The sequence below is a fragment of the Camelus ferus genome, chromosome 29 (genome assembly GCF_009834535.1).
Source record: "Camelus ferus isolate YT-003-E chromosome 29, BCGSAC_Cfer_1.0, whole genome shotgun sequence".
NCBI lineage: Eukaryota > Metazoa > Chordata > Mammalia > Artiodactyla > Camelidae > Camelus > Camelus ferus.
In genome coordinates, this window is record NC_045724.1 from 23,382,126 (window position 1) to 23,402,175 (window position 20,050).

At 40.0% G+C, this 20,050-nt stretch overlaps 1 protein-coding gene across 3 annotated transcripts in view; it reads left to right on the forward strand.

Annotated features, from left to right (window-relative positions):
- TOX (thymocyte selection associated high mobility group box) overlaps positions 1–20,050 on the forward strand; it is a 270,314-nt gene that overhangs the window by 47,488 nt on the left and 202,776 nt on the right. Inside the window, exon 1 of one of the 3 annotated variants that reach the window (XM_032470219.1) lies at positions 17,272–17,291. The exons of the other annotated variants lie outside the window; for them this stretch is intronic. The gene's annotated coding sequence lies outside the window, so the exon portion shown is untranslated. Of the gene's footprint in view, positions 1–17,271; positions 17,292–20,050 lie in introns of those variants that run through there. 3 annotated transcript variants of the gene reach the window in all.

The following is a 20,050-nucleotide window of genomic DNA, read 5'->3' on the forward strand; positions in this document are numbered from 1 at the left end:
TTCAACCCCTGTAACTGGGGAGCAGGTATAAACCAAAAACACCTGTTCTTGAATTCTTTTTTTAAGTGGAGAGGGTGGCCCATCTGCAGTGTCTCTAAGCTGTGTGCTTAGGGCAGGTAATCGTCATCCTCCCGAAGGCCATGCTGGTAAAGCGCCTGATAATAAAAGCTCTCAGTAGAAACTGCCTCCTCCGTTACTCCCGTGCTGCCTCCAAACTCAGTTCATATTCAATTATCCAGTTAAATGTTCTGTGTTTATAACATTATTATGCTGTCTTCAGTTGTCACCCTGCTCCCCCTTGTGTTGATATTAGCTGTGAAAGCTAATTTATTTGGGCATGTTCTCCCCGGCCTACAAGGCAGAACTGGACTCACGCTTTGAGACTCCTTTGAGCACTTACTTCCCAGCAAGGCCCCCCAGTCTCTGGGGGGTTCGGACCGCCTCCTCCCCCCACCCCCACCCCCATCCCAGCACTGATCACACTACTTTGTAGCTATTTGTCAAGTTGTAAGTCTTATCTTCTTGACTTGAATTCTTAAGGCTGGACGTGTTTGTCCTGTTCATCCTAAGTTCCCCAGTTCTAGCAAGGGGCTTGGTCAGTGGTAAGTACAAAATGAATATTTATAGAAGCCCAAAGAGAGGGCCCCTGGTGGTATGAGCTGAGAGCCAGGGGGAGAGAGGGAGAGGAGGACGACAGCCCGGCCCACCCGGAGGGGAGGAGGCACGTCGCCGAGAGGGCAGTGGGTGCTGCTTCTGTGTTTTAGCTCCTTTTTACTTTACTTACAGGTTTGGGCTTTAACACAGAAACCTTCGGTTCTGTTAAAGGAGGACCACTGTGCGTACTTCTGTTGCTTTTTCTGGGGTTGGAGACATGACAGAGACCCCAAAATGCGGTACTGAAACCTCTTCTGGATGTGTCAGTTTAGGAAAAGTAAATATTCCTCAAAACAAGATTTTGAATTTGTGAAATATAGATGAAAACAAATGTAAAAAAGTTTAATAACCAAACAATCCCAAGTCTGAACAAGAGAAGGGCTGAGAGGGGTGGGCCCCCCTCCCCCCGTTGCTTTCCCCGCCTGTGTCCCTCCAGCCCCACCTTCCCGCTCTCTGGGGATGTCCCAGAGGACCGAGTGCCACTCCTCTGGCTTGCTTGCGGTCTAGCCGGCTTTAGGTAAGGAAGTGTTCATTGGTGCAGTGGCCAGGAGTCCAAGAGCGAGCTCTCTTCAGGGACTTGCTGTCCTCTTTTCAGATGGATCACTTGGCCCCTTACTATGAAACTGATTAAGAATCTTAAAGGCCAGGTGGAAGTTTTGCTGGTAGTGGGAAACTATGGAGTAGGGGAAGAGAGGGGATTTTTACCAGATAAACGTTTTACAAAATTTATTTAAAAATTGTGGTAGAGGAAATTACAGAAGACGGAGAGCATCAAAGAGAGGAAATGCCAGGTAATTACTAAACTTTTGCTGCACATTATCTTTTAGAGATACTAGGCTGGATCTCTGTTCACAGAGGGTGAAATGGGTCAGGGTATTGCTTTCCATCAATTTTTTTAAATCAAATGCCCTTTCGCAAAGCCATCAGTACCACTTGCATTGGCTGTGTTTGTTGATGCTCCACAGTGATAATTCAGAAGCTGAAGCATTGCCCTTCATAACACCTTGATCCAGTCATTCAGCACATAGTTTGATCATACACACACTCAAATGCAGATATGATTTGCAATTTTGAAAAAAAAAATTGTTTTCATCTTCTATTTTGGGTCGCCTTACAATGTATCATCTTTACTGGACATTCTCTTGGTAATCTCCTGTAATCCCTGCTGACTCATTTCTCAGTAAATCGAAAAAGATGGAGCTTCATGGTAGATTTTCAGTAGAGAGTGACAAAAGGGAAGGACATTCAGTATGAACAATGCCATTGTGTTTTTCAATTTTTTCTCCCGACAACTGAGTTGCTCTCCAGCTAGTCTTGGTTGGTTAGCAGTGGTGTGAATTCTCACCCTTAATATAAACCATGAAGGAGACTAAACAGTATAGAGCCATTTGCCGTCATGGAGGACTGGTCAGCGCTGTGCACCAGAGGGAACTGTCCTTTATCCACCCCGAAGAGCTTTGTGACATCGGCAAGTTACAGTCAATCTCTCTGAGTCCTGGTTTCCCCGTGTGTAGCGTGGACAGTGGTAGTGCCTGGCAATGTGAGCGTGAGGTTGGGAGTCAGAGGGGTGAAGACAAAGAAAAGAGTTGGGATAAGCAAATCTGTTGAGGTAGACCTGAGTAACCCATAGGCACAAAGACACAGAGATACAGGAGGATACCAAGCTTTGCCTTAACAAACTTAAACGCTGTTATAACTGACAGCAAAAGGAGTGGCAATGCGCCTTGAGACAAGGCTGAGTGGTAAAGTAATATTGTCCGAGGAAAGTGGAAAACAGTCACACAGTTTCAGAATTTTAACAGAGAATGAATGCTTACAGTTATTTGTCTCTAATTAGGGGAAAATGACAATGGTCGAGCAGGGGGGAAAGATACACGTCCACTGAGCCAGTTCCTAGTCACCACCAGAATCTTTGTTCCTACCTGACTGAAGCGTGGAAACGAGAATTCAGTCACGTCCCAAGACTGTAATGTGAACTATTTTCTGGATGTTCCCTACGCATTTCTGGCTACAATTCTGAGAGTTCTTTTGAAACAATGCCACAAAGCAGTGCTAAATGTGTGTTCTCCCACACGCCACATGTAAGGGAAATCAAGTAGGGAACAGTTTCACTAGCTGTTTGCCAAGGTCAACTTTTCTGTTTTTCAAAGAGTAATGTGTTTTCCTTGACAAATAATGTAATCCTTTCTGCATTGAAATATGGGCCTCCTGATAGGGAGTTCTTTCTGGAATAATAATGTAAACCCACGTTATCTAATTTGACAGTAGACTACTGTATTTAAGATACAGCATTAATGTGTTCAAAGGAAATCCATTCATTGCTAATTCTTTCTCCTTCCTTTTCCATCCTATATCTTTACTAACTAGGTAATCTTTTTTCATAAAATAATTTTTTGAAACATAAAAAGAATCTTCATTTTTTTCCCTTCCAATTAAATTGTTTTCTCCACATACCTGGAATGAGGAGTCTTCCGATGAACATCCAAGATACCTTCTTAGTCTCTCAGAAAGGGAACCTGTACATGCACGTATTTAATTTTATTTTGATTTTTGATCACGAGGGGAAAGGGGAGTTAGGAAGACACCATGCTTTTGAAGTTCTCTTCCTTTTTTACTCCAGAAAACAATTACTAAGCGCAAGCTGGTCTTACCGCCCTGGTCACCCGTTCTCATCATCTGTTTAAAACACCTCCCCCACCCCTTCTCCTTTACAGACTAACAGAAAAGCTGGCAGTGCCGAGGTGGGTTCAGATCCTCTTTGTCCAGATTCCTCTTGCTGCTCTAGAGAGTGCTTTACCTCCTTGCCTCTCGGGTTCTAGAAAGGCCCAGCCTTGCTAGAGGTTGGCTGTCGGGGTGTGCTTGTTGAACTAGACTGAAGACCCTTGATACCCTGAGCTTGCTGTTACATTTTTATATCAGAGGAAGCTCCCCTCCCTCCCCTGCCCCGGAGCAGGGCCTGACCTGTCTTTGGCCCACAGTCTAGGGTGCCCCGTGGATGTTTCCAAAGAAAATTAGAAGCAGTTGTTCTCCTGTCGACCTTGAGAGGTGAGGAGCATCTGGCGTTGTGTAACCCAATGCTTCCTATCTCCTAGGGCACCTCTTGGTGCTTAAAGGAACAATTTGCTCTAATAATCGCTTTCACTAAAAAAGAATTTTTGCTGATATTGATGGTAAATAATGAGGCACTTAGAATTTCTTCAGGTGTTCATGATTTAAGTTTTATAAGATCTTTATAAAATAACCGATTATTCAAAGAGTACATATTACGTGTAGAAAATATGGAAAACGAAGCCATAGAAATTTGTAAATCCACCACTCAGCATGCATTTTCTTCTAGCATTTGTATGTGTGTGATACAGAAATACATGTCATTCATTTACAGACTGTTCTGCTTCTGTAGACTGTTATGGTGGGAGAGAGAGAGAGGAAGGAGCGGGTCTACTGTTGACTTACAGGAAGAGTGAGGTTACAGGCACAGGCTCCTGAATCAGACGATCCTGTAGGCAAGTTATTTAGTATCTCTTGGCTGCCAGTGTTTGTTGAGAGGATTGAATGAGATATAGGAACTAATATTTACTGAATGTTTCCAGTGTCCAAGACATCGCTCTAAATGTTTTTCACATAATAACTATTTTTAATTCTCACAGCAAAGTCATGAGGTGCGCATTAGCACATTTTGCACATTATCGTCTGTAAACCATCTTATAAAGCGCTTAGTTGTGGTCAGAGGTCTGCTAAATGCTAGCTATTGGTACGGGATTTTTTTTTTTTTTTTTTTTTTTTACAAAATGTGGCTAGTTAGTAATAGGTTTTATAACACATTTCATTTGATGTTTGAGTATTTTCCCTGAATGGCATTCTTTATTTAAAAATAAAAGTACTAGTTAATGTCCTAAAATATAAATCTAAGAACGTCATTCATACTCTTTCTTCCAGAGAGAAAATTCAGATTCTTACATTTAAAGACGAGGACTCACATATTATCCATTGTTCCAAATCGGTTTACAGTTTTTCTAGACGTGTCGTGCCTTATCAGCTCCTCCCAAGTGGTTAGTTGAAGTGCGGAAATTTAAGTTGTTGCAAGCACTCACCACTTTGCCTTTTTTCCTAGTTGCTCGTCGCGTGGGAATACCGACCAAGCACAGTCAGTGTCTTTGTCAGATGTGTGCTAAGCAGAGGGAATGTGGCTTTCCTGTTCATACAGCCTGCAGTGAGAATTTCTGCACCGACGTGCGTTTCTTTCATATAATAAATGACACATGACAGCAAACATTTTTTCTTGGGTTTCCATAAGATGAGATTGAGTCTTTTAATCAGGGAAGAACACCGGTTGTTCCCAGACTCTGTTTTTCACGCCAGAGCCTGGGGTGAGGATAACTGGGACTGCTGTCCCAGGGACCCTGTACAGAGGACCTGGCCGTTAGGTCTCAGATGTACTGTCAGTCTCATTGTAGTGGCATCCGTACAATTCTTGGGGCTCACGGTTTGGAAAATTTTCCAAGGCAAACTTTAAAATTACTCATTTTTACTAATTTTTGTAAGATGTATAGCAAAACATTTTGATCTCTTTGGCAAAAGAAATGTTATGAAGAATGTCCTGTATCATGGTGTCATTTGACAGTGACTTTAAGTAAAATTATTTTAGGACTTTCAAAGTAACTTGAACTTTTGTATTGTATTGCCAGTGTCCAGAGGCCATGCTCTCCTGTCCTGAGATGTCTTTCTGTGCAGTCCGGTTAAAGTTACAGGCTGAGACAGACAGACAGACTTGAGATGAGATAGGCCCGATAAAGTGAGCGACCACTTGGAGTGTAGACCCAGTTGCTGGCTTGGGAAATTCAGACCTTCAGAGAGAGCTTTGTGTTGTATTTAGAAAGGCCTTTTCCATATTGAAATTAAGGTACTTTCTACTTTATTTGTTACTTTAAAATATTGGACTTACTAATGATTTGTTTTTGACTAAGGTGTGAGGCAGGGATCTAGCATTCTCCCCTAAAGGCTCTTTCCTCATGTGTTCAACTTCCCGTACGTGGTGGGATCAGCTTCTGGCCTTTTCCTTTGGTTCAGTCTGTTCAGGCCGGTACGTGTGCTCGGCCACGGTGCCCGCACTGGAGCCCTCGTTCCCGGCCCTGGCCTCCTGGCTGCGGCCTTTCTTGTGGCCTGAAACTCTGTCCTGGACTGATGGTGGCAGGTTAAACAAAGGGGCTGGACACATTGGCTCTTGTTCTTCATTCACAAGCTCAGACCCGAGAAAATGGCGCGGTGGAGGGAAGTGGGCAGAGAAAGCCCCCCGGGGTCTGCCGCGGGCCGAGTGCTGAGCTCCACTGGGCCGTGTGCTGCTACTGATCCCCGTCTAGGGCTCCTGGTTTACAGCCGTGCTCGTCCCCGGGACCTTTTTGCAGCTGATCGGAGCATGGCTCCCCCTTTGAGATCGCAGCAAGCCTGGCATTTGAATCAGCTGTAGGAGTGTACAGAGTAAGTCAGCTACCTGGCCGTCACAGCAGTGCAGTGGGCGCCGCGCGGCCCCAGAAGTGTCCCCGGAAAACTGTCAGCTCTCACAGTGAAACCGGTTAGATCTTCCCTTCCTTCCTTCTTTCTTCTCTCTTTCCTTCTCTCTTTCTTCCTTTCTTTTCTTTTCTTTTTTTCCTTTCTTTCTTTCTTTCTCTCTTTCTCTCTCTCTCTCTTCTTTCTTTCTTTCTTTCTTTCTTTCTTTCTTTCTTTCTTTCTTTCTTTTTCTTTTCTTTCTTCCTTTCCTTTCTTTCTTCCTCTTTCTTCCTTTCTTCCCTTTCTTTCTCTCTCTCTCCCTCTCCCTTTCTCTCTCTCTCCCTCTCCCTTTCTCTCTCTCTCTCACTAGTGGTAGATGGCGGAGAACATCTGTATAGTTTAGGAGAGAGTGTACATTTGGAGGAATGTATTTGGTTTGTGGTGAAGAAACTTCCTTTTGCAAAGTTATAATTCTCAGAACTATGTTGGGTTTTTTTGTTTACTGTTGTTGTTCCTGGAAAAGTTGCTAAAATTTTTCTGAAACAATGTATTTGTCCCGTCAAAATTTTAATACTAACCCCCAGACCTTTTTTCCATTTTAATTACTGAATCCTGACAACTTTAAATTACATGGTGCAAAGCACAGAAGCCATATCCAGTGAACTCAAAACTGTAAGACTAGGTTGGCAGGACAAAAGGAAACAGTTTCTGATCTCCGACATTTGGAAATACTGGACAAGACTTTAAAATTGTTATGTAGTTAAAAATGTTTTCTTGTTTTCCTTCTGCCAGAAGAAAGGGAGAGTACCCAAAGATGGGGCTGACTCCTGCACACTGATGACCTCTGTTTCATGCCTCTTCATGAGCTGTTTGTAAGAGAGTTAATTATAGTTTAAATTATTTATGGGTATTGTAATGTGAGTATTTGATTAATAGTTAAAATAAGTTGCTATTATGCACATGTAGTTTTAAAATAGTGGAGGGTTTTGTTAGATCATTTTGGTCATTCGTTTTCACACACTGAGCCCTCCCTGAACACTGAACGGATGACTGACTTTCAAGTTGGTACAAGTAGTTAAATTAACCACTCTTTTTTCATGGCACTCTAATATTTTTTCTAATATGATTAAAATTGATTGTAGACTCCAGATGCAAAGTTGGAAAACAATGTTTAATAAAAGTACACATGATTTTTTGATATATATACACACACACACACACACATACTTTTGGTATATGTAGGTGTATATATATGTTCTCTTTTAGACTTGACAAAACTTTTTTCACTTTACATATTGTATTGGCTTAGTCTTGAATGACTGACTATAATTCTAAGAAAAGTAACATTAAAACATCATTAGAGAATCCTGTTTCCATTTTCCTTTTAAATGGAAATAGATTAGGTATTTGAATACCTCCAGACCAATGATAAGTTCCAAATCCTTAAACAGTGTACATGTGTTCTCAATACCACTTACACATTGATCCAGATTCCCTGGATTCTGTAAGGGAAGCAGTGACTTTTGAGCAATAACTCTTACTCTCAAGCTGTTTGAAATATATGACACTTAAAGAAAAATGGTATAAAAATGTCAGTACAGAACAGAACATGTTATAAAGACTGCCTTTCTGGATATAAGACAGCTGAATTATTAGTCTTATAAAAGGAATGAAACAACAGTCAAGATTATGTTTTATGTTTTTCCTAGTTGAGGCAGCCCGGTCTATTTCCCAGGCAGACCTGCTGGGCTTGTGGCAGGGTGCGGTGGGGCAGGGCTGCAGGACGTGGGCAAACACAAACCATGTGTTCTGTTGTCTTTTCACGAGGGGCTTTAAGTCATTATTGTTCTATGGAAGATAATGTTTTTTTCCTTATAACATATGTCAAAGATAGAAAAGGAGAAGGAATTTCTGCACTTTCTGGTTGAAATACTGAGCATTACAGTTTTTTATCTTAATCCTGAACAGCTTAGTGGAGAGTATATGTTTGTGCATTAAACAAAACACTTTTGAAAGACTTGGAACCCAACAGTGGTTTGGTTGATAGCATGTATGATTTCTCTTTATTCAAAAAATGTCAAAGGCAATCAACTATACTTCAGTTTAAAAAAATGGAAATGTCAAAGGCCTCCTCTGAAACTAATAATCACCATTAGCTTTATTGTCATACGAATTTTAAAGAAGTATTTAGACTTCTGTAAGTCTGGAACTGTTTGCAACTATATTCTTCATTATCCAGGCTCAGATTTTGGTTCTGCGTAAGTGACAGGAAAGTAGGGCATATTAAAAAATTTTTATTTTAGAGCTTCTACATGTCAGGCCTTTTCCTAAGAACTTTGCCACTGTTAATTCATTTGAACCTCATAGCACCTTTGTGAGGTGTATTGCTAATATTCTGAAGTATGTCATGTCCTGTCAACCCTGTGAGGTGCATACTGATACTGTCAGGAGAAACTGAGGAACAGAGATGTTAAGTAACTTGGCCAGGCATCAACCAGCTGGTGAATGACAGAACTGAGGGTCCAGTCCCGGTGAACTTTGTTGCCTCTCGTAAGAACATAACCTATGTGGATATTCATTCCCAGTAAGACCGTTGCTGGTGGAGCACCTTATAACCTTCTGGTAAATAGGAAATTGGGATTTTTGTTTTAAGAATAGTTAACCAAAATCCATGCTTGAATTAATTCTGAAATTAAATCTCTGAGTTATTGATGCTATACCATTTCAGGAGAGGTTATCATAAAATGTAGTACAGAAGGTAAATGCTTATTTATTCTTTGAAATAAACAGGAATAATGTGATTTATCTCTACATTACAGGTGACATTTGATTTTGTTAAAATGATCTATTCCATAGTCTAGACTCTCACTGTATGCTTTGCAAATGCACTAAAAATTCATCAAAAATGACTTTGGTAAATTACAAGTCAGCATGTAAGGTTATACTCTTGGTATGATTATAAGTTTAATTGTAAGAAAACATTTATACATATAAAGTAATGCTATAATGATATTTCAAGTGTTTCCACTACACATTTAAAATATAGCATCCTCTCATCTATATAAAAGTAGATAGTATAAAAGTAATATGAGATGATTTCTTGTACATTCAGATTTCACCCCAAACTGTGTTCTTTGTAGATTTAATATTATGTTGAATTAATATCCCTTAATTTTATATTTTTCTTCACATAAATTTTTAACAGAGTTGTGAATCTAACAAAAAGACAAAATAGCAAAACAAAAATTTTGGCAAACACATCTGCTGGTAATAAAATGGATTTAGGATTTTTCAGATACACTCATTATACTGACTCACTAAATAGAGCTGATCAACGTCTTCATTTAATTTTGCAGTACTGACAAAACTGAAGTCTGTGTGATGGTGAGAATTTGAATACCAGTTCAACTTCTTCCATCATCTCTATCATTTTGTAACTTCAGTGAGAAATCTAAACATGCAGTTTCATCTGACAGGCATTTTTGAAACATCTACTGGAGGCCCAGAATTTTTACAAAAGTTTTTTTTTAAATTCAGAATAGATTTTCCTTCTTTATTTGTTTAAGACTCAGATTGAATAGAGAAACTCAGGATTTATAAAGAAAAGTGGTACAATGTTTAAGTAAAATGCAAATTGTGTTGTTTTAAAGTTATCTGTTCTATTCATATCCTGATGTTACTGCAAGTTCTGTAACTATTTGAGATGTCTGACATAATCCCAAAGTTTCTGTGGATTGTTTGAGTTAACTGCCCTCAATATTTTCTTAAACCCATCTACTATCTTCCTACCCATCAACCAAGGGAAACTACATCCTAATTAGACAGTGGGAAATCTGTTCCTTTTCAAAAGGAACTGAACTGACCTCATTCTCTTCAGTATAGTGTCCCCAGTAAGTGGTGTGGAGGGTTATTTGGTAGATGGTAGATACCGTCTGTATGTTGAGGTCAAACGTTAAGGCTCTTCTGCACCATCAACACCCCTTCTTCCTTTGTTCTTGAAGTTGTCTAAAATCATCCTGACTGCTGATAATTCTATGCCATAAACCAATAAGAATATACATATTTATCTTAATCTTTGTGTGACCAGTTTCTAGTATGGCGCCTCTCACGTAATAGCTTCCCATAAATATTTGATGATGAGTGATTGATCTTGAAAGCAAAGAATGATTTATTACCTTTATCAGGAATAATGAAAAGATTTCTATATTGGTGAAATACTGCAGAGTGCACCATGCAGAATGCAACTGAGCTGTTTGTTTTGTTCTTACAGATACTTCACAGCAAAAACAAAAACAATTCAACCTGTCAAAATGAAAGTATAAAAGATAAAAAACATGTTTCATGCCCCAGATGTTAGGTGAGGCAAATATAAATCCAGAAGGTGAACTTGAGCTTCTTGGCCAGAGGCACAGAGATTGAGGACATACTCGGGTCTGTGTGTTAGTACAAGGAGTTGGAACGTAGTGAGAGCAGAGGCTTTCCCTCATCATGTTTGTGCTTTATGATAGGGAAAACAGCCTCAACTAAAGATTATGTGATTCTGCTTTTACTTAATTCGTTAATCTGATGGCTCCTTAAGCACTGGATCAAGGAAATAAAGTATTGCGTATTGAGAAGATGGATCATGTCGGTGTTTTACTGTCTGGTTTGTAATTTCTAACATTTGGGTGGTCCTGGGACGTTCTTGAGACACTCCCAACCGATGCTGTGTTCTCGCTCACGTGGCCTGGAAGGGAGACTGCAGGCTCGCCTGGCGGTCCAACTCCACATCCAGTTCCCCTGTCAGCTCTGAGATGTTGCTTCATTAGATACTGCCTTACTCATGCACTTGCATTAATTCTGGCTGTATCTAAACTTCATAATAGGACATAAGTTACAATAAATTGTCGCAAAACATGAAATTCCAAGCTCCCCTGTATTTAGTACAAGGCTCAGCAGACTGCAGGGATGGGAAATGCACAAGGGAACGGGTTACTGCACAGCAGCCTCCCTTGAAGAATCTGGGGATCGATCCCAGGCTTACAAAATTGTTCATGTCAAGCATCCCCCTGATGTGTCTTATTGCTTTTATTAGGGTGGCTGTATAATACAAGAGCATATACTTCTTTGCTTTTAATTTTCAAAGCCCGCTTAGTATAGAAACCCCTACCACTCTGCTCTCGTCTTTGACTACATTCCACAAGAGAGGTGAACTTTCTAAATACTCATATTTCAAACAGATTCACTTTCTTTGGGGAAACTATAAAGCACTCTGTGATCCACAGAAGTGGTTTAACTCAGGAGTTCATAAAGGTATCAGTAGCCAGCAGAAATGTTCTTCTACCTGAGTGTTTGAAAACCATTGTTTGAAATCCTATTGAAATCTTTTTACAAGGGATTTAAAATAATTTATAGATGAGAAAAACAGAGCTGGTAGTTCCATCACACTGCTTTTTCAGTCAGCTGCATAATTGCTTAGCTGTTGGTCTGCCTTGCTTATCTTATTCAGTGAAGGGATTTTTCCCTCTAAGTCTCCTTTCTAATACTTAATACCTCGTTATATTGTAGATATGATCATTAACACATTGAATTTAATCTATATTAAAAAGTTGAAAAGATATTGGAGTTTCAAGTCTTTTCAGCCTAAGATACTGATAAAAAATTGTATGTTTTCTCTCATTTATTTGGAAGAACAGGAGATAAAACTTGGGAGTCTTTGTTAGCCATTAAAGAGGGAAGCTCATTGATCGGCTACTTCATTGCCTTTGATTCTCTGAGTGACCACGTAATTACCAAGTGAAGCCTGAGTAACATTTGTTAGCAGTTGAGTGATTAATTAACTGTTCTATGGTCTCTAAGTTGAAAGAACAAACTGACTTATATTATGGATTTAAATACAGTTAAGATGCTTAAAGCATGTCTTTTCTCTTATGTCACCATCTGTTTTTGTTTTCATTATCTGATAAACTAATAATTGATAGGTAAATTAATTTGCTTATAACATTATTGAAAATGAGTCAGTGGAATAGATTCCAAATTAGCTGAGAAGAGTTTATGAGTAATATTATTTGTGTCCTTGAATGAATTAAACATCTTGAAAATGTTTTTATGTTTTTGAGGTAGCCATGTTCCTTACAGCAATGTCTCGACTATGCTGTGCACACTCATGCAACCATAAGTAGTAGTATGTCACATGAAATAAATTATTTTTAATAGAGGATGTTACTTAAGTGTTTAAATAATGTCTCCAGGGGAAAGTCAGCAGTGAGTTCCTTTTTTTTTCTTCTTCTTCTTCTTCTTTTTTTGGCTTAATTCATTCATGATGGTAAATAAATAAGGACAATTCCAAGCACACTCCTTCCTTTGCCTGCTCTTTGGGGGAAGGTGTGTTAACTTGAAATCAGAAGGCCAGAATTTTTGCTCTACTGTTTGTCAGTAGTACAATGTACAGTGTTTTGGGGTGAGTTTCCTAACTTCCTGATGTTTCAGTGTGTTCATCAGTTAAACAGAAAGATAACTACACTGTTCCAGTGGTGAGTTTGTGTGTGTGGGGTGTGTGTGTGGCGTGTGGACTCAAGAGGGTACCTAAGAGGCAGACAAGGAGTGATTGCTAAAGAGAGTTCAACAGATGGGCTAGTTCAGCTGCTTCCCAGTCAGTGTTGCTGATCATGGCCAAGAGTAGAATTTGCCAGTTTCCATTGGAACTGGAACCTGCCAGCACATGAAGGTACTCTCACTGGGCTCAAAGAGAAGACTTTAGAACATGGGATGATTTTGAGGACTCTTTCTTCTTGTGAGATGCTGAGGAACCGTAACCATAACCTTTGGGACAATGTTCATCTGACCTTGTGGATAGGACAGAATTGAACTCATTTACTCTTAGAAAAATCGTGATCATTTTCTGCAAAGATTTACTTCAGATTTTATCCTGAAGTTACATTATTGTAGTAACAGTGAATGCCTTACAGTCACACACTGTTTAGGTCCTGTCTGTTCCTGGAATCATCCCAGACTGGGACTGGATATTTAAACTCCGTGTGACGCTGTATTGCAACAACTATCAGACCCAGTACTCTATTTTTTTATTCATAATACAAAGAGGGAAATTCTGAATAAAACGTTGCCTTTAAATTACTACACTCACTTTTCTGATAATTTCAATTAACATTGTTTATCATTTCATTCTCTGATGTTTTGAAATCAGTGTAGATGGTGTTTTTTTAGGCTCCTCCTTCAGAAGTCTCTGAGCTATTTCTTGGGGTTTTGTTTGCAATACAGTTCTCAGTTCTATCTTAGATTAATTGTGGAATTATTCAGTATAAGCTAACCTGTGGTTCAAAGATTGCATTTAATTAATTTGCACAGTGAGCGTGTGGATGTCTTGTTCCAGCTGTGAGCAGAAGTCCATGAAAGCTGGAACCTCGCACCTTCCTCTCTCCCCATGTGCACACTTCCCCGCTGGCCTGGCCTGCGCTGTAGGGCAGGGAATTATTACCAGCGAGTAGCTGTGAAATAGGTACCATGCCATATGCAATTTTTAAAACCATGACATTGAGGTATGGATGATGACCCAGTTTACTTAAACTCAGGCTCAGAGTATTATTTTCCAACAAGAAGATGGTGTTTGTTCCTTCAGTGCCTCAATTGCTCCCTGTTTGAAAATTATGAACCTTTGGCAATCCTGGGTTTCATTAACACCTAGGTTATTATTTAGTTCTCTGAAATTGCAGCTCACCCAATATGACCCTGAGGACTCAGTGTTGATCAGCTTGAGCACAAGGAGAATTTAGCTGTCTTGAAATGGTGAATAGCAGAGTTAAAAAAAAAAAAAAACCTATAAAAAGCTTCTGCAATGCTATTATTAATTCTTAGTTGAATATTTAGAGTTTTTCATATTGTGTGTATATTGAATGTAAAGGGACCTGGCACACGGTTGACTCTCCATAAATGTGGGATTTATGTTACTATATTTTGTGTTGCTATTGTCAAACGAAGAATTGAATGAAACCAGTCAACATGAAGGGTAAAAAATCAGCTTGTTTCTGTAATGTCATAGTTTCCTAAAAGCCAGCACATGCCGACTGTGAGCAGAGGCCCAAAGCCCGGATCATGGCAGTCACCGTTGGGTGTAAACATGGGCGTGAGCCATGATGGCCAAGGAGGAGCAGGAGGCACCTGTGTGATCCAGGAACCCCAGTAACTTTGTTGGTGCTGAGCTGGAGCCCCATTTTACTTCTAACTTTCTGGCAAAATCACTCTGAAGTCAAGTCAAAATTTTGAGTCCAATATTTTGGTCTTATTCCATGATAGCCACAGGTGCTCGGCCAGCACTGGGGTTTTTTTGAGTCCTACAAAAATCAGCTTCTACTAAGTCATTATTTAACCCTTTCATAAGTTAGAAGAAGTCAGTAGTTTTTTTCCAGGTAGGACAGGGGTAGAGAATGGAGCACCAAACCCCAGAATTTTGCTCATCTGATTTGGGTATTTTGGGCACTCATTGTGTCTTGCCACAAGTGGGAAAACTGATCAGGCCTCATTTTACCAAGAGTGACTTGGAGGGACCAACAGCTCTCTCGAATCCAGAGTGGCCTTGCTGTATTCTACCGACTTAACTGCCGTGCTTCTAGACTGTCTCATTATTCAGATAGCAACCGTGAGTAGGAAATAGAATCCTAGCTATTAAACATCAAACATGATTCCTTTGCATCTGAGCAGCAGAATTGTTTTTACTCCAGTTACAAGTCTTGCCTATGAATTATTTAAAAAATAAAATCTTGAGCTCTGAGACATTTTTGAAAAATCTTTTATTACCACCGCCTCATAGACGTAGAAAAGAACAGATGTATGCTATCAAAGGTGAAACTTTCATATCTTAAAAGAAACATAGTGCATTTGCTTCTAAATTTAGCTTGTTTGAATAATAACAGAAAAAAAGATGTGTCTGCAGGAAATTAAGGAAGTAAAAATTAAGAAGGAGAATCATGTGAAAATAGCCAAGGAAATGTAAATAGTTGAAGAAGACAATGAAGCTGGGTAGGAAAAAAATAGCCTGATTTTCACCACACATAAAAGGCTGGAAAATAATACAATCCCGTCATTTTATCATTTTAAGACAATTCCACACAAAAGTGAGTATGTACCATTTTGGCTTAGAGGAGTGGCATGTATAGGGTTAAATGGACGGATGAGCTAAGTTTCCTAAGCCATTCCACCAGTCCTTAAGTTTAAAATGGATTTTGAAAGCAGCAAAGTTAGCCAGTTATCCACACACATAACTAATCTATTAGTTTTTTATTTTATGCTTTCTTGAGTTTGATAAGAAGTCAGTGTATAATTTTTTCCCTAAAGAGGACATTGAAGTGAGGGACACCACTCATCCATCCAGCTTTTGTCCAGTGTTGATGCACACGGGAGGAAGTGTGTTTTGAAAAAGTCACCATATAGAATTTTAAAACACTCTGTTATAAAACAGTAAGAGGGGAAATTTGGATAATTTTGTCAACTATCCTAGGTGAAAGAAGAATATGTACCTGGAGAAATAAGCTAATTTATTTTAAATCCTTAAAAAAACTATTTTACACAGAGCTACCTGAAATGCTCTGAAGACGAAATGTTATAAATGTCCTGCTGCCTCCCTGGGGGTTTCAGATGTACCCCCGAAGCCTGTGGAAATATGGACGTGGAATCAGCCGTGTGTAGTCAGTGAGGACAGGTGGGAAGCCGTGTTTCTGAAGAGGAGGGCACATGTAGTAACCAGTTACCACAGTCACCTTTCACCTCTGCCAAATGTGTGATTGGCTTAAGCTACTTATATTTCCAAATCTGTTAATTATTCACAGTTTTGGCAGCTCTGTTGCTTCACACAGGGCTGGTGGCTGTAGTCCACCTTTTTTTATTTTTATTTTTTGATGAGTTTCATGAAAGGGAAATTGGAATTGTTTTTTCCTTCTGAAGCCTTTCATGATACCACCGGTTTTTTTTTTCTGAATTCAAAACAGCTTCAGCGTTCTCTGATGGAATGGGTGCTGACCTCCCAGCATAATCTGTGGCTTTAAATGTTACACCAAAACTGGCTCAGGGAAGTGGCTGTGTATGAAGGATCTGATGGGTTCCAAATGAGAAAAGGGAACAGAAAAAAGGAAGAGTAGATTTTGTGGTTGTAAGACTTATGTTTTGGGGCACCCCTTGGGGTTCAGAACCACGCAAAGACAGGAAGTATCCATTCATAAGTCGTGGTCCCTTTCTACTGTATTTGGTATCATAATTTAAATGAATTCAGGGCTGAATGCCAGCATCAATCAGTTCCACATGTTTGATCAAATTTCCATTCTCGCTACATAGTCCTTTCAAAAACCACACTTTAGTAGAGGGGGATGGAGCTGCTGCAGGGAGACACAGTGATCTAGCATTCCTGGCCAGCGGAGGGAAGTCAGCAAGCTGACCCCGTGCTCTATAAGGAATATGGCCACAGGAATGTCGGGATCCAAGCAAGCGGTCTCCCCTTTAACACGACACAGTTAATCGGAAAGGAGTGCCATAGTTTGAGCCGTGCTGAGGCCGCCCCTCTTGTCAGCTTTCTGTGTAGAGATCTATACTCATCGTAGCTCATAAGTTCTTAGTTCCTTCACTTACATTATTTCATAGGGCCTATTACCCGACAGATTTCCCATTTTACTTATAAAGTTTAGCTCTGATTTTTCTCTCTACAGTTCATTACTAGAAAATATTCAAACATACAGCCAAATTGAAAGGTTTTAAAACAAAGCTAGATTCTATTGTAACATTTTGCTGTACTTGCTCTGATACAGACCTGATTGACTTTTTGGTTGTTTCTCCAAATTTAGTTCACCCTAAAATAAAGTTTTCCCACCAACATGCATGCGCACGCACACCCACACACAGATAGTTCCAAAGCAGGAGTTTTGAGATCAAGATGAACCCATTAGAATATTACCAAGATAACTTCAGTACTTTAAAAAGGACTAGTTAATATCTATGGTTAAGCTGTATATTTGCTTAAGAATTAGTCATGTTACTTTAGAGTCACACCTCTTTTATGGTATCAGCCATGTGACTGTCTTACTGTCAGACTAGATCTACACATCTGCAAGCTCATGGAAGTATACGTAAAGCCACAGTGAAAACTAGGTATATCGGCTCGACAATCAGTAAAGGTGAGTTTATTCCTATCTGTTATGTGATACTTTCCCCCATACCTTCTGTAATAATAAAAATGCAACTATTTCTGTAGGGAAGTAAACTGTACCTGGTTGTTCTTCCCTTGTTACATTATGTATTAATACTTGGAAGTGGTGTCTGACATAAAAAGAGAATATGTATCTTAAAAATGCTAAGTTTCCTCTGGCTTTAAAATTCCTTCACTCATTAAGGGTCTGAAATGTCTTTGTGACTTTAGTATCAAGTATTCATATTTGAAGGATATTAGTGGAGCCCAGGGTAGTGACAAGTCCCAGCTGATGCAAGAGCTTGTTTTGAGCTCACTTGTCAAGGGGCCAGTGGAGGCTTTAAAGCAAGAGGGTGGTCTGATGACATTTCTTTGGTTTTCGGCAATAAGGGAAGGGCCATGGGGAGAGGTGAGGGCCAGGGAGCCCAGCAAGGGCGATCCCAGACCCAGAGGCAGCAAAAGCTTCTCCTTAAGGCAGTGGCAGTGGGGCTGCAAAGGCAGTTCTGATTTGAGATTCCTTCCAAACTACCTTTACACTTTACAGCCAGGGAATGCTCTGTCCGCGCTGGGCCACCACGGCCCCTGTCACTGAGCAGCAGTGGACACTGGGGTCTCGGGCCCTTCGGCTGTTGACCAGGGCGTGCTGTTGATCCTGTGTGAGCAGGTTTTGGTCATGTTGACAGTTGTACACTCAGATGGTCTGTTTGTTTAACTAATGGTTAGTGCCTTTCACACAGACTATTAGCAGTCAAATTAGTGTTTGCTGAGCCTGGCGAAATGTCTATCACTGGGGTGGGAGGTTACTGCCATACCCACTAGGCGAGGCCTCCAACTTCAGTTGCTGCCGATGGTCTAAGATGGCAGAAGACCTTAGAATTTTCTGAGATAGAAGGAAACCGATGCTTCTCAGAGTCCAATTGTGACTAAGTTGTTTTTCACATGTGAATTTCAGGTACATTAAGGAAACACTAAAATTATTGTAAGTTTGAGTTTTTTCATTTTTCTCTTTAATGGGTATAAAGCAGTATAAATCAGAATAAAGTATAAATTTAATAAATAAGGTGTTGTTTTATCTTAGAAAATATAATTTTTTGAACTATTTAAGTTAGTTCTTCTCTGTCCAAAACCAGAAGGTAAATACAGGAAGGCTTTATAAATGATTGTTGAATATTTTTCTGAAATAAAAAAAACAGTTTCAGCAATTTACAGAAATGTTTCAGGTTCTTTAATTTTAGCCTAAAGGGAAAATTAGTGGGAAGCCAGAATGAGGTAGTTAGGGTAATGGTACAGAAATGAGAAAAAATGGACAGTGGCAGGACATTGTCCTGTTAGAAGGATAATGAGAGGGAATAAGAAATAAAGAGAGGAGGGGAGCATTAATGAACACGAGCAAGGGTGTGCATCACGTCCAGGGAAATAATGAGGATGGAACAGAAATCCTAAAATTCTTTCTCCTTCATCCATGTGTGTGTTCTCCACCTTGTAGGGACGTATTTAACAGCAGGCAACCCGAAGCAACTGTAACGAGGAGAAAGGAAAGACAAAAAGTCTAAAAGTAGTTCTCTTGACTATATAAACAGTCTCTTAGATTCATTAGAAGACAATTTGGAAAATATTTGATAATTGTTGCTTTCACTTATAACAGGTATGTGAACAATACGCTTTCTATTCATATCAAATCCGTTTGATTAAGGTTGGTTGAGTTTGACATTCTTTGCTTAATCAAGCTTGCTCATACTTTTTTAGATGTGTCCCGCTAACGAATGATTGATGTGAGCTGACATAATGTAGGATTACCGTAGTGCGGTTCTGGAGTGACTTCAGTGTATTTTGGGAATACTGTGTTAATTCTCAAGCAGGGAAAGGGGGGTCAGAAGTCATTTAGCCCACCTGTCATTTCATAAGTGAAGAAAATAAAATCCTAGAAAAGCTACATGTCTCTGCCCAAGGCCCAAAGCTGGTTAGGAGCAGCTTAGGAATTACTCACATTCCCCCGGTCCGGTGAGATTTCATCACACCAGGCTGCCCCAGGACCTCAGGGCAACCGTGGAGAAATAACTGAAGATTCCATAAAGATCTTCCCCTTTTTGGCTGCCATTTTACCAGTCAACTTGTTATTGGCTTCAAAATGGAGCAAAACCAAGAGAAAATAAAAATAAGTAAAACATTTTTAAGAGAACAAATCACTAAGAGGCACGTGTTGTGGGAGAATTAGCACCAGTGGAAGAGCCAGAGTCCCCTAGCAGGGTCCCTGCTACTTGAGAGCTGAGGCAGAGAACCACAGCTGCACATTGGCAGGGGGTGGTGGTGGGGTCGGGGGGGGGGGTGTCCTGGTTATAAAAGGCAGAAGGTGAATCTGGTGGAGCCAAAAGCTTCCAATTTTAAAATTCTTGTATAGTATAATGGGTGCCAATGATAACCTCAACTTTTAAGGACACTTGTGGTTCATGCCTTATCAAAAGGAGGAGAAATAAGTAATGTAGTCTCTCTGAAAGAGCTACTGTTGTTAAAAAATGATACTATTGGCTGAGAATCTCAGATGGGATGTGAGAAAAATGTTGATAGCTCAACTCTTCACAAGGGAGGAGACAGCACAGGCCAAGAACAGATTTTTTTGTTGCAAAAAACTTGACCTTGTTACTGTTTAATGATCATCTACCTTCTTGGTCTTGTGTAGACATTTATCCAACTCACCTGAAAGTTCAGAGCACTGCCTCCTCAGCTTTGAGTTCAGACAGCCATAGATTG